The 12,757-nt window shown below is 51.7% G+C and overlaps 1 protein-coding gene across 2 annotated transcripts in view; it reads right to left on the reverse strand.

Moving 5' to 3' along the window:
* LCORL (ligand dependent nuclear receptor corepressor like) overlaps positions 1-12,757 on the reverse strand; it is a 286,137-nt gene that overhangs the window by 238,616 nt on the left and 34,764 nt on the right. The window lies entirely within an intron of this gene.

Below are 12,757 nucleotides of genomic sequence, written 5' to 3' on the forward strand. Positions count from 1 at the left end.
TTGTGGAACAATTTACCTGGATATTTACATCTTGCTAGAAATGTAGTCCAATTTAAGATATTGTTGTTTTTCTTGGCATATCCGTTGGAGTGCGGGATAGGGGCTCATTTTCAATGCACTTCGACACACAAAGTACCACAGGTACTACAGAACTTTTGAAAATGAGCCCCATAGTGTAGGCACAGTGCAAACAGATTTTGCGGTTTATTTTGTGTGTTTTTATGTTTGCTGTTGAAGTTTGTTAAAATTTTTATGGAGGCTTTTTTGTGATCTCCCTAGTCTTTAGGCAGAATATAAATTAAAGCGAATGCTACATACCTGTACAAGGTATTCTCCGAGGACAGCAGGCTGATTGTTCTCACTGATGGGTGACGTCCACGGCAGCCCCCTCCAATCAGAAACTTCACTAGCAAAGGCCTTTGCTAGCCCCGCGCGCCCTTGCGCACCGCACATGCGCGGCCGTCTTCCCGCCCGAACCGGCTCATGTTCGTCAGTCCCGTATGTAGCAAGACAAAGACAAGGGAAGACACAACTCCAAAGGGGAGGCGGGCGGGTATGTGAGAACAATCAGCCTGCTGTCCTCGGAGAATACCTTCTACAGGTATGTAGCATTCGCTTTCTCAGAGGACAAGCAGGCTGCTTGTTCTCACTGATGGGGTATCCCTAGCCCCCAGGCTCACTCAAAACAACAAACATGGTCAATTGGGCCTCGCAACGGCAAGGACATAACTGAGATTGACCTAACAACTTATCCAACTAAGTGAGAGTGTAGCCTGGAACAGAATAAACATGGGCCTAGGGGGGTGGAGTTGGATTCTAAACCCCAAACAGATTCTGAAGCACTGACTGCCCGAACCGACTGTCGCGTCGGGTATCCTACTGCAGGCAGTAATGAGATGTGAATGTGTGGACAGATGACCACGTCGCAGCCTTGCAAATCTCTTCAATAGTGGCTGACTTCAAGTGGGCCACTGACGCTGCCATGGCTCTAACACTATGAGCCGTGACATGACCCTCAAGAGTCAGCCCAGCCCGGGCGTAAGTGAAGGAAATGCAATCTGCTAGCCAATTTGAAATGGTGCGTTTCCCCACAGCCACTCCCCTCCTGTTGGGATCAAAAGAAAAAAACAATTGGGCGGACTGTCTGTTGGGCTGTGTCCGCACCAGATAGAAGGCCAATGCTCTTTTGCAGTCCAATGTGTGCAGCTGACGTTCAGCAGGGCAGGAGTGCGGACGGGGAAAGAATGTTGGCAAGACAATTGACATGTTTCAGATGGAACTCCGACACTACCTTCGGCAAGAACTTAGGGTGAGTGCGGAGGACTACTCTATTATGATGAAATCTGGTGTAAGGGGCCTGGGCTACCAGGGCCTGAAGCTCACTGACTCTACGAGCCGAAGTAACTGCCACCAAGAAAATGACCTTCCAGGTCAAGTACTTCAGATGGCAGGAGTTCAGTGGCTCAAAAGGATGTTTCATCAGCTGGGTGAGAACGACATTGAGATCCCATCACACTGTAGGAGGTTTGACAAAAGCAAACCTCTCATGAAGCGAACAACTAAAGGCTGTCCTGAGATCGGCTTACCTTCCACACGGTAATGGTATGCACTGATTGCGCTAAGGTGAACCCTTACAGAGTTGGTCTTGAGACCAGACTCAGACAAGTGCAGAAGGTATTCAAACAGGGTCTGTGTAGGGCAGGAGCAAGGATCTAAGGCCTTGCTGTCACATCAGATGGCAAACCTCCTCCATAAAAAGAAGTAACTCCTCTTAGTGGAATCTTTTCTGGAAGCAAGCAAGACACGGGAGACACCCTCCGACAGACCCAAAGAGGCAAAGTCCACGCTCTCAACATCCAGGCCATGAGAGCCAGAGACCGGAGGTTGGGATGCAGAAGCGCCCCTTCATCCTGTGTGATGAGGGTCGGAAAACACTCCAATCTCCACGGTTCTTCGGAGGACAACTCCAGAAGGAGAGGGAACCAGATCTGACGTGGCCAAAAAGGAGCAATCAGAATCATGGTGCCTCGGTCTTGATTGAGTTTCAACAAAGTCTTCCCCACCAGAGGTATGGGAGGATAAGCATACAGCAGGCCGTCCCCCCAAACCAGGAGGAAGGCATCCGACGCCAGTCGGCCGTGGGCCTGAAGTCTGGAACAGAACTGAGGGACCTTGTGGTTGGCTCGAGATGCAAAGAGATCTACCAAGGAGGTGCCCCACACCTGGAAGATCCGGCGCACTACTCTGGAGTTGAGCGACCACTCGTGAGGTTGCATAATCCTGCTCAACCTGTCGGCCAGACTGTTGTTTACGCCTGCCAGATATGTGGCTTGGAGAAACATGCCATAACGGCGAGCCCACAGCCACATGCTGACGGCTTCCTGACACAGGAGGCGAGATCCGGTGCCCCCCTGCTTGCTGATGTAATACATGGCAACCTGGTTGTCTGTCTGAATTTGGATAATTTGGTGGGACAGCCGATCCCTGAAAGCCTTCAGAGCATTCCAGACCGCTCATAACTCCAGGAGATTGATCTGCAGATCGCGTTCCTGGAGGGACCAGCTTCCCTGGGTGTGAAGCCCACCGACATGAGCTCCCCACCCCAGGAGAGACGCATCCGTAGTCAGCACTTTTTGTGGCTGAGGAATTTGGAAAGGGCGTCCCAGAGTCAAATTGGACCAAATCGTCCACCAGTACAGGGATTTGAGAAAACTCGTGGACAGGTGGATCACGTCCTCTAGATCCCCAGCAGCCTGAAACCACTGGGAAGCTAGGGTCCATTGAGCAGATTGCATGTGAAGACGAGCCATGGGAGTCACATGAACTGTGGAGGCCATGTGGCCCAGCAATCTCAACATCTGCCGAGCTGTGATCTGCTGGGACGCTCGTACCCGGGAGACGAGGGACAGCAGGTTGTTGGCCCTTGTCTCCGGAAGATAGGCACGAGCTGTCCGAGAATCCAGCAGAGCTCCTATGAATTCGAGTCTCTGTACTGTGAGAAGATGGGACTTTGGGTAATTTATCACAAACCCCAGTAACTCCAGGAGTCGAATAGTCATCTGCATGGACTGTAGAGCTCCTGCCTCGGAATTGTTCTTCACCAACCAATCGTCGAAATAAGGGAACACGTGCACTCCCAGACTGCGAAGCGCTGCTGCTACTACAGCCAGGCACGTCGTGAACACCCTGGGTGCAGAGGCGAGCCCAAAGGGTAGCACACAGTACTGGAAGTGACGTGTGCCCAGCTGAAATCGCAGATACTGCCTGTGAGCTGGCAATATCGGGATGTGCGTGTAGGCGTCCTTCAAGTCCAGAGAGCATAGCCATTCGTTTTCCTGAATCATGGGAAGAAGGGTGCCCAGGGAAAGCATCCTGAACTTTTCTTTGACCAGATATTTGTTCAGGGCCCTTAGGTCTAGGATGGGACGCATCCCCCCTGTTTTCTTTTCCACAAGGAAGTACCTGGAATAGAATCCCAGCCCTTCTTGCCCGGATGGCACGGGCTCGACCGCATTGGCGCTGAGAAGGGCGGAGATTTCCTCTGCAAGTACCTGCTTGTGCTGGAAGCTGTAAGACTGAGCTCCCGATGGGCAATTTGGAGGCTTTGAGGCCAAATTGAGGGTGTATCCTTGCCGGACTATTTGAAGAACCCAACGGTCGGAGGTTATAAGAGGCCACCTTTGGTGAAAAACTTTCAACCTCCCCCAGACCGGTAGATGTCCCGGCACGGATACGTTGATGTCGGCTATGCTCTGCTGGAGCCAGTCAAAAGCTCGTCCCCTGCTTTTGCTGGGGAGCCGTAGGGCCTAGCTGAGGCGCACGCTGCTGACGAGAGCGAGCGCGCTGGGGCTTAGCCTGGGCCGCAGGCTGGCGAGAGGGAGGATTGTACCTACGCTTACCAGAAGAGTAGGGAACAGCCCTCCTTCCCCCATAAAAACGTCTACCTGAGGAGGTAGATGCTGAAGGCTGCCGGCGGGAGAATTTGTCGAAAGCGTTATCCCGCTGGTGGAGCTGTTCTACCACCTGTTCGACTTTTCCTCCAAAAATGTTGTCCGCTCGGCAAGGGGAGTCCGCAATCCGCTGCTGGATCCTATTCTCCAGGTCGGAGACACGCAGCCATGAGAGTCTGCGCATCACCACACCTTGAGCAGCGGCCCTGGACGCAACATGAAAGGTATCAAATACCCCTCTGGCCAGGAATTTTCTGCACGCCTTCAGCTGCCTGACCACCTCCTGAAACGGCTTGGCTTGCTCAGGAGGGAGCTTGTCCACCAAGCCCGCCAACTGTCACACATTGTTCCGCATATGGATGTTCGTGTAGAGCTGGTAGGACTGAATCTTGGCCACGAGCATAGAGGAATGATAGGCCTTCCTCCCAAAGGAGTCTAAGGTTCTGGAGTCTTTGCCCGGGGGCGCCGAAGCATGCTCTCTAGAATTCTTAGCCTTCTTTAGGGCCAGATCCACCACACCAGAGTCGTGAGGCAACTGAGTGCGCATCAGCTCTGGGTCCCCATGGATCCGATACTGGGATTCGATCTTCTTGGGAATGTGGGGATTAGTTAATGGCTTGGTCCAGTTCGCCAGCAATGTCTTTTTTAGGACATGATGCATGGGTACTGTGGACGCTTCCTTAGGTGGAGAAGGGTAGTCCAAGAGCTCAAACATTTCAGCCCTGGGCTCATCCTCCACAACCACCGGGAAGGGGATGGCCGTAGACATCTCCCGGACAAAGGCCGCGAAAGACAGACTCTCGGGAGGAGAAAGCTGCCTTTCAGGAGAGGGAGTGAGGTCAGAAGGAAGGCCATCAGACTCCTCGTCAGAGAAATATCTGATGTCCTCCTCCTCCTCCCACGAGGCCTCACCATCGGTATCAGACACAAGTTCACGAACCTGCGTCTGAAGCTGTGCCCGACTCGACTCCGTGGAAACATGGCCAAGGTAGGAGCGTCGAGAGGTGGACTCCCTCGCCAGCACCGGCGAAGCTCCCTCCGCCAACGTCGTTGGGGAGTCTGCCTAGGAGGCGGCCATAGCTAGATCTCACCTCAGGCAAGGGGCCAGCCGTCACTTCACTCGACGGTACCGGTGGCGCAAGCACCCCCGGTACCAGAGAAGGACGCAACAGCTCTCCCAGAATCTCTAGAAAAACGGCCCGGTCGGGTTCTTCAGTGTATCCAGGGTCACATCGGTCGCATGATTCTGGTGGGTCCCGATTTGGCTGCATCAACCATGGTATGCGGATCTCGTGCAATTGCAGGTAGACGCTTACCCGTCCGGATGCCTGAGGTGGCTGGATTCTCGCTTATGGCTTGGCTGTTGAGCGGGCACGACTGTTGAAGAAGGGCTACTCGGTTGTGGTGGTGCATACCCTTGAGTTCCAGGAAGCGATCCACTTCCTTGTCTTATGATCAGGTTTGGCGTGTTTTTGAGGCTTGGTGCGAAGAGTGGGAGGTACAGCTATTGAGGTCCTCCGTTGGTCATCTACTAGAATTTTTACAGGGAGGTCTGGAGAAAGGATTGTCGCTGTCCTCTCTTTGGGTTCAGTTGGCGGCGCTCGTGTGTTTTCGGGGTCCGCTTCAGGGGAAATCGCTAGCCCTTCATCCGGATGTCTCTCGTTTTTTCCAAGAGGTTAAGCGATTGCAGCCTCCTGTGCGCTCGGTGGTCCCTCCCTGGGACTTGAATTTGGTGCTGTCAACTTTGGGTCAAGCCCTGTTTGAGCCCTTAGGGCAGGCTACGCTTAAGGATCTTACGCTTAAGGTGGTTTTTTTTGGTGGCTATCACTTTGGCGCGGTGTATTTCCGAGTTGCAGGCTCTGTCCTGTCATGAGCCATTTCTGGTCCTTTCCAAGGAGACGGTGTTGTTACTGACACTTCCTTCCTTTCATCTTATGGTGATTTTTCCGTTTCATGTCAACCAGTCTATTTCCTTGCTTTCCTTCCTGGGGGATGAGTCCCTCGGTTGTATAAGTTGGATGTTCGTCAGGCGTTGCGGTGCTGTTTGCTTCGGACAGCGGACTTTCACAAGTCTGACTGCCTCTGGGTCTTGTTTGGGGGCCCTTGAAAAGGGGAGGCAGCTTCCATCGCGTGTTGGATCAAGGAGGCAATTTCTTCTGCTTACCTGCTGTTGGGGAAACAGGTGCTTGCGGTTCTTTTGGCGCATTCTACATGTGTGCAGGCTTCTTTCTGGGCATAACAGTCTCTCATTCCGCCACAGGGCATTTGTAATGCGGCGACTTGGTCCTCACTGCATTCCTTTGTCAAGCATTACAGGTTAGACGTGTAGGCACGACAGGATGCTTCCTTTGGGGCGTCCATCTTGCTCTGGGTCTTTCCCACCCTCGGTGAGTACTGCTTTGGTACTTTTCACTTATAAGGAATGGTCTGGAGAAGATGATAAGGAAGGAGAAATTAGGTCTTACTTGCTAATTTGCTTTCCTTGAGTCTCTCCAGACCATTCCCGAGCCCACCCAGGAACAGTGGGATCGTTGAGATTTCTTCCGTCTGGAATTACAACTGCACCTGTTTTTTTATTATAGTTTGTTCCAGTTATTCTTTTTGGTGCTCTTTTCCTTCTGGGGAGTTCCTTCTGAGAGCTCAGTTCTCCGAGGACAAGCAGGCTGAATATTCTCATGACTGGTCGTCATCTGCGACGGCCCAGGAGACCTGCAACAAGTTTAAAGCAAAAAGAAAATCTTCCCAAACGCTGCGTCGCACGGGCAGCTTCCCGCCTGCGACGCGAGCGTGCCCTTACTAGTTCTTTTTCATCCGCGCTAAGGGAAAGTTGTGTTTTTCCTCATGCTCTTTTCCGGCTCAAGAGATTTCATCTTTTCGGCATTTACCGCTTCTTTTTGTCTTTTATTTTATTTCTTAGTGTTTCACTAAAAATTAAAAAAAAAAAAAAAAAGCTTTTTCCCCTTATTTTCTTAGTTTTTTTTCTTCCAACTTTTCAAGTTTCCTTATTTTTCGTTGTTGCCGCCTTTAGGCCACTTGGTCGGGCTATGTTTTTTCCCTTTTTTGTGCTTTTTACTTGGCACCATCGAGCAGTTTAAATTTCGCAACTGCCGTTTTTCCCTCCATGTCAAGGAGGACACCCAGCAGCTTCAAGCGTTGTACTCCGTGCAACCGGACCATCTCAGGAACTGACCCCCACGCGTGGTGTCTTCAGTGCTTGGGGCCCGACCATCTACCAGCTGCCTGTAAGGTGTGCAGTTTGATGAAGAAACGGACCCAGGTGTCTCGGCAGGCTCAACGCGAGAAACTCTCTTTTCTGATTGGTCTGGTCCTTCGACGTCTGCATAGACATCGGTACCGAGGTCGGCGGCATCGACATCGAGAGCACAGGTAATGGCTGCCAAAAGACCGCATCGAGCGGCTCTCTACCTGTCTCGAAGCCTACTGCTATGCAGGGCCCCCGGGACCAAGCTTTGTGGATCCCGTCCCCGAGGAGGCGTGAGGATTCCACGTCCTCCTGTTTGGTACCGAGGCATCGAGCAAAGGCTAAGAAGCACTGTCATCGTTCTCCTTCCATGCATGGTACCAAGAGCTCCAGGGAGGACCGCTCACCCTCCATACAAGAAGTGCCGATGCGTCGGTCATCTGGCAGCCTGGTACTGGCTCTCGAGCCCCCTCAGATTCTGCAACCGACTCCTGCACCGGCTCCCCAGGCTTTTCTGATGGAAGCTCTCGATGAGCGTATCAGGGTCCTTCTTCCAGAGCTTCTGAAAGGGTTGCTGCGCCAGTCTGCCTCTCTGTCAGGGGTGCTTGCGCCTTCTGTACCGACTGCGGAGGCGGCATCTGGCCCATCGCCTGTGGTGACGTCTCCGCCCTTGGCACTGCTTGCGGTATCGGCGTTGGCTGCCACCCGGGTCGATTCCCCTTCGATGTCAGTGGAGGAAGCTTCACCGGAGTCCAGGCAGGGGTCAATTTCTCGACACCCCCCTTGAGGTCGTCGATCCTCGATGTTGAGACAGGCTCGGGTTTGGGCTGCTCTTAGGGAGCTTTTGTCCGATGACGAGCGCTCATGGGAAGAGGAAGAAGACCACAGATACCTTTCGGAGAAAGAGTCATGTGGGGTCCCCTCTGATCCTACTCCGCCAATTGAAAGTAGAATATCTCCACCTGAGAGTCTCTCTCATCTTTTGTACGGGAAATGTCTAAGGACATTCCATTCCCTATGGAGGTTGTGGATGAAGCCAGGGCCGAGATGCTTGAAGTCTTGGATTATCCTTCTCCGCCTGCTGAGGTTGCAACGGCCCCCCTGCATAATACACTCTGGGAAGTGCTTATGCGGAATTGGTCGTGCCCTCTTTCTAATCCTGTGGTTCCCAAGAAATCCGAGTCCCAATACCGAGTCCATGGAGAACCTGTAATGGTGAAGGCCCAACTTCCTCACAATTCCATGGTGGTGGATTCTGCTCTCAGAAGAGCCAAGAGTACTAGAGACTGCCTCGGCGCCCCCAGGCAGAGAGTCGAGGACCTTGGATTCTTTTGGGAGGAGAACGTATCAGGCCTCTATGCTCGCCACCAAGATCCAAACTTACCAGCTCTACACGAGCATTCACTTGCAGAACTTGGTTAGGCAACTGTCTAGTTTGGTTAAAGCACTTCCTCCAGAGCTCGCCGAACCTTTTCACCAGGTGGGCAGGCAGCAGAAGGCGTGTCACAGATTCCTTGCCAGGGGGACTTATGACACTTTTGATGTAGCATCCCGAGTAGCTGCTCAAGGTATAGTGATGCGCAGACTCTCATGGCTGCGTGTCTCTGACCTGGATCATAAGACCCAGCAGCGAATGGCAGATGTTCCTTGCTGGGGGGATAATCTTTTTGGAGAGAAGGTAGAAGACATGGTCGATCAGATCAAAAAGCACCATGATGCTGTGGATTCTCTCTCCCGCTGGGCGTCTTCTGCTACCACCTCCTCATCCAGGAGGTTTTTTGGAGGGAGGAGGAGTGCTTCCTATTCCTATAATAGGCGTAGGTACACTTCTGCTTCTCGGCAGCCGGTTCAGGCTCAGTCCCAGCATGCGCGTTCCCGTCAACGGCGTTGCCCCTAGGGCTCCCCAGCAAAAGCAAGGGACTGGCTTTTGACTGGCTCCAGTGCATCGTAGCCTCAGAAAAAGTATCCGTGCCGGACGGCTTGCCGGTTGGGGGGAGGTTGATATTTTTTCACCAAAGGTGGCCTCTTATAACCTCCGATAGGTGGGTTCTTCAAATAGTCCGGTTAGGATACACTCTCAGTCTGGTATCCAAGCCTCCAAATTGCCCACTGGGAGCTCAATCCTTCAGCTCCCAGCACAAGCAGGCACTTGCAGAGGAACTCTCCGCCCTTCTAAAGGCCAATGCGGTCGAACTCGTTGCACCAGGTGAAGGAGGGCTGGGATTCTATTCCAGGTACTTCCTTGTGCAAAAGAAGACGGGGGATGCGTCCCATCCTAGACCTAAGGGGCCTGAACAAATTCCTAGTCCGGGAAAAGTTCAGGTTGGTTTCCCTGGGCACTCTTCTTCTCATGATTCAGGAAAACGATTGGCTGTGCTCTCTGGACTTAAAGGATGCCTATATCCACATCTTGATACTCCCAGCTCACAGAAAGTATCTTCGATTTCGGTTGGAAACTCAGCACTTTCAGTACTGTGTACTGCTCTTTGGTCTCGCGTCTGCGCCCAGGCTTTTCACAAAGTGTCTGGCAGTTGTCGCAGCATCGCCACGCAGACTGGGAGTGCATGTGTTCCCTTATCTCGACGATTGGCTGGTAAAGAGCACCTCAGAGGCGGGCACTCTACAGTCTATGTAGATGACTATTCGACTACTAGTACTGGGGTTTGTAATCAATTATCCAAAGTACCACCTTGTTCTGGTACAGAAATTGGAATTCATTGGAGCACTGTTGGACACACGGACATCTGGAGCTTATCTCCCCCAGGCAAGGGCAGACAATCTCCTGGCCCTAGTGTCCTTGGCTCGAGCGAGTCAACAGATCACGGCTCGGCAGATGTTGAGACTTCTACAGTTCATGTGACTCCCAGGCGACCCTCAAGGGGAGGAATGCTGGCTTCGGCCTAACCCCTGGTAAGCCTTTCCGCAGCTGAGAGGTGCCCAGCTCTACCACCGGCTGCCTTTCAGGTGCTGTGGAGGACTTGCAGCTCATCTGCATATCCTCACAGCCTTCTCCGGGGTGACACCCAGGTCCACTCCGATCCACTCAGGGCCTCCGCTCTAGGTGCTGCACGCCGGGGCATTTTTCTCTATAAATCTAATCTTCTTCCCAGTTGCTAAAGTACCTCAGTCATTTATGGCCCCTATTCACATTCTCTTCCTTTCCCTGTCCCTTCCTAATCTTTTTCCTCACCCCCTACCTCTCTCCGCTACAGGAACTCACTGCCCATCGATCGACTTCATCACCTCACCTTCTCTCCTACCCTCTTCTTCCCTCTTGGCTTTTAATCTCCGTCTCTTTCTTCCCTCCATTTTGCCTTCCCCATTCCACCTAAATACCTCTCGCCTTTGATGCCTTCGTGGCTACACCTCTCCTACTCTCCTCCGCTCTCTTTTACTCCTTCTCTTACTCTCAGCTGGTGGCATCGATCCCAATCCTGGCCCTCCTCACCATCTATTATCCCAACTCTACAGATCTCACCGTGACCTCTCTAACCTCATCTCTATTCCTCTACTCCCCTCCTCTTCTCTGCCCTTCTCTTGCGCCCTATGGAATGCCCGCTCTATCTGTAACAAAGCTCCCCCACATCCAGGACCTCTTTATCGCGCGTCACCTCCATCTGCTCGCCATAACAGAAACCTGGCTCTGCCCTGATGACTCTGCTTCAGTCGCAGCCCTCTGCCATGGCGATTATCTTTTTTCACATACTCCTCGCCCTGCTGGTCGCGGGGGCAGTGTTGGACTACTTCTCTTTCCCTCCTCCAGATTTCAACCCCTTCTTCCACCTCAATCTCACTGTTTTTCCTCCTTTGAAGTCCACTCTATCCGCCTTTTCTCTCCTCTGCCTCTTTGAATAGCGGTCATTTATCGTCCCCCTGATAAGTTCCTTTCATCCTTTCTCAGTGACTTTGATGCCTGGCTTGCCTTCTTCCATGATCCTTCCTCCCCCTCTCTCATCCTTGGTGACTTTAACATTCCTGCTAATGATCCTTCCAACTCTTATATTTCCAAGTTACTCGCTTTAACATCCTCCTTTAATCTCCAACTATGCTCCACCTCCCCCACTCATCAAAATGGTCACTATCTTGATCTTATCTTCTCCTCCAACTGTTCACCCTCTAGTTTCCTTGCCTCTGATCTTCCCGTCTCTGATCACCATCTTATAACTTTCACACTTGAATCTCCTCCCTCCCAGTCCCGTCCTATCTTATCTAGTTTATCTAGGAATCTTCACGATATTGACCCTTCATCTCTATCCTCCCATGTTTCAAACCTCTTCTCTACTGTGGCACCATCCACATCTGTCAACGAGGCTGTTTCTTCTTACAACAATACTCTATCCTCTGCCTTAGACACTCTTGCACCTTTGATGACCCACCCTATAAGGCGTACAAAACCCCAACCTTGGCTGACTTCTAATATCCGCTACCTACGTTCCTGTACCCACTCCGCCGAACGCCTCTGGCGGAAATCTCGGGCCCTTGCTGATTTCTTACACTTTAAGTTCATGCTGACCTCCTTCCAATCTGCTCTTTTACGCGCCAAACAGGATTATTATATCCAACTGACCAACTCTCTTGGCTCTAACCCTCGACTTCTCTTCACCATATTGAACTCTGTCCTCAAGGTGCCCCCTCCCCCAACTCCCCCTTCATTATCTCCTCAGACCCTTGCTGAATTCTTTCATGACAAGGTTCAAAAGATAAACCTTGAATTCTCTACCTCGCCACCTCTCCCTCCACTAGTTTGTTCCCCTCTCTCTCCTTCCCCTTATTCCTTTTCCTCCTTTCCTGAAGTTACTATAGATGAAACTACACTTCTCCTTTCTTCCTCAAAATGTACCACCTGTTCCTCTGATCCCATTCCCACCCACCTTCTTAATGCCATCTCACCTGCTCTTATTCCTTTTATCTGTCACATTCTCAACCTCTCACTTTCCACTGCAACTGTCCCTACTGCCTTTAAACATGCTGTGGTCACACCTCTCCTTAAGAAGCCTTCACTCGACCCTACTTGTCCCTCTAATTACCGACCCATCTCCCTCCTCCCTTTTCTCTCCAAATTACTTGAGCGTGCTGTTCACCACCGCTGCCTTGATTTTCTCTCCTCACATGCTATTCTTGACTCACTGCAATCTGGTTTTCGCCCTCTCCACTCAACCGAAACTGCGCTTACTAAAGTCTACAATGACCTATTACTGGCTAAATCCAGAGGTCTCTATTCCATCCTCATTCTTCTTGATCTTTCCGCTGCTTTTGACGCTGTCGATCACAGCATACTCCTCGATTCCCTGTCCTCACTTGGATTTCAGGGCTCTGTCCTTTCCTGGTTCTCTTCCTACCTCTCCCTCCGCACCTTTAGTGTTCACTCTGGTGGATCCTCTTCTACTTCTATCCCTCTGCCTGTTGGCGTACCTCAGGGTTCTGTTCTTGGTCCCCTCCTCTTTTCTATCTACACTTCTTCCCTTGGTTCATTAATCTCATCCCATGGCTTTTTCTACTATCTCTATGCTGACGACTCCCAAATCTACCCTTCTACCCCTGATATCTCACCTTGCATCCAAACCAAAGTTTCAGCGTGCTTGTCTGACATTGCTGTCTGGATGTC

This window comes from Microcaecilia unicolor, chromosome 2 (genome assembly GCF_901765095.1).
Source record: "Microcaecilia unicolor chromosome 2, aMicUni1.1, whole genome shotgun sequence".
NCBI classification, from domain to species: Eukaryota; Metazoa; Chordata; class Amphibia; order Gymnophiona; family Siphonopidae; genus Microcaecilia; species Microcaecilia unicolor.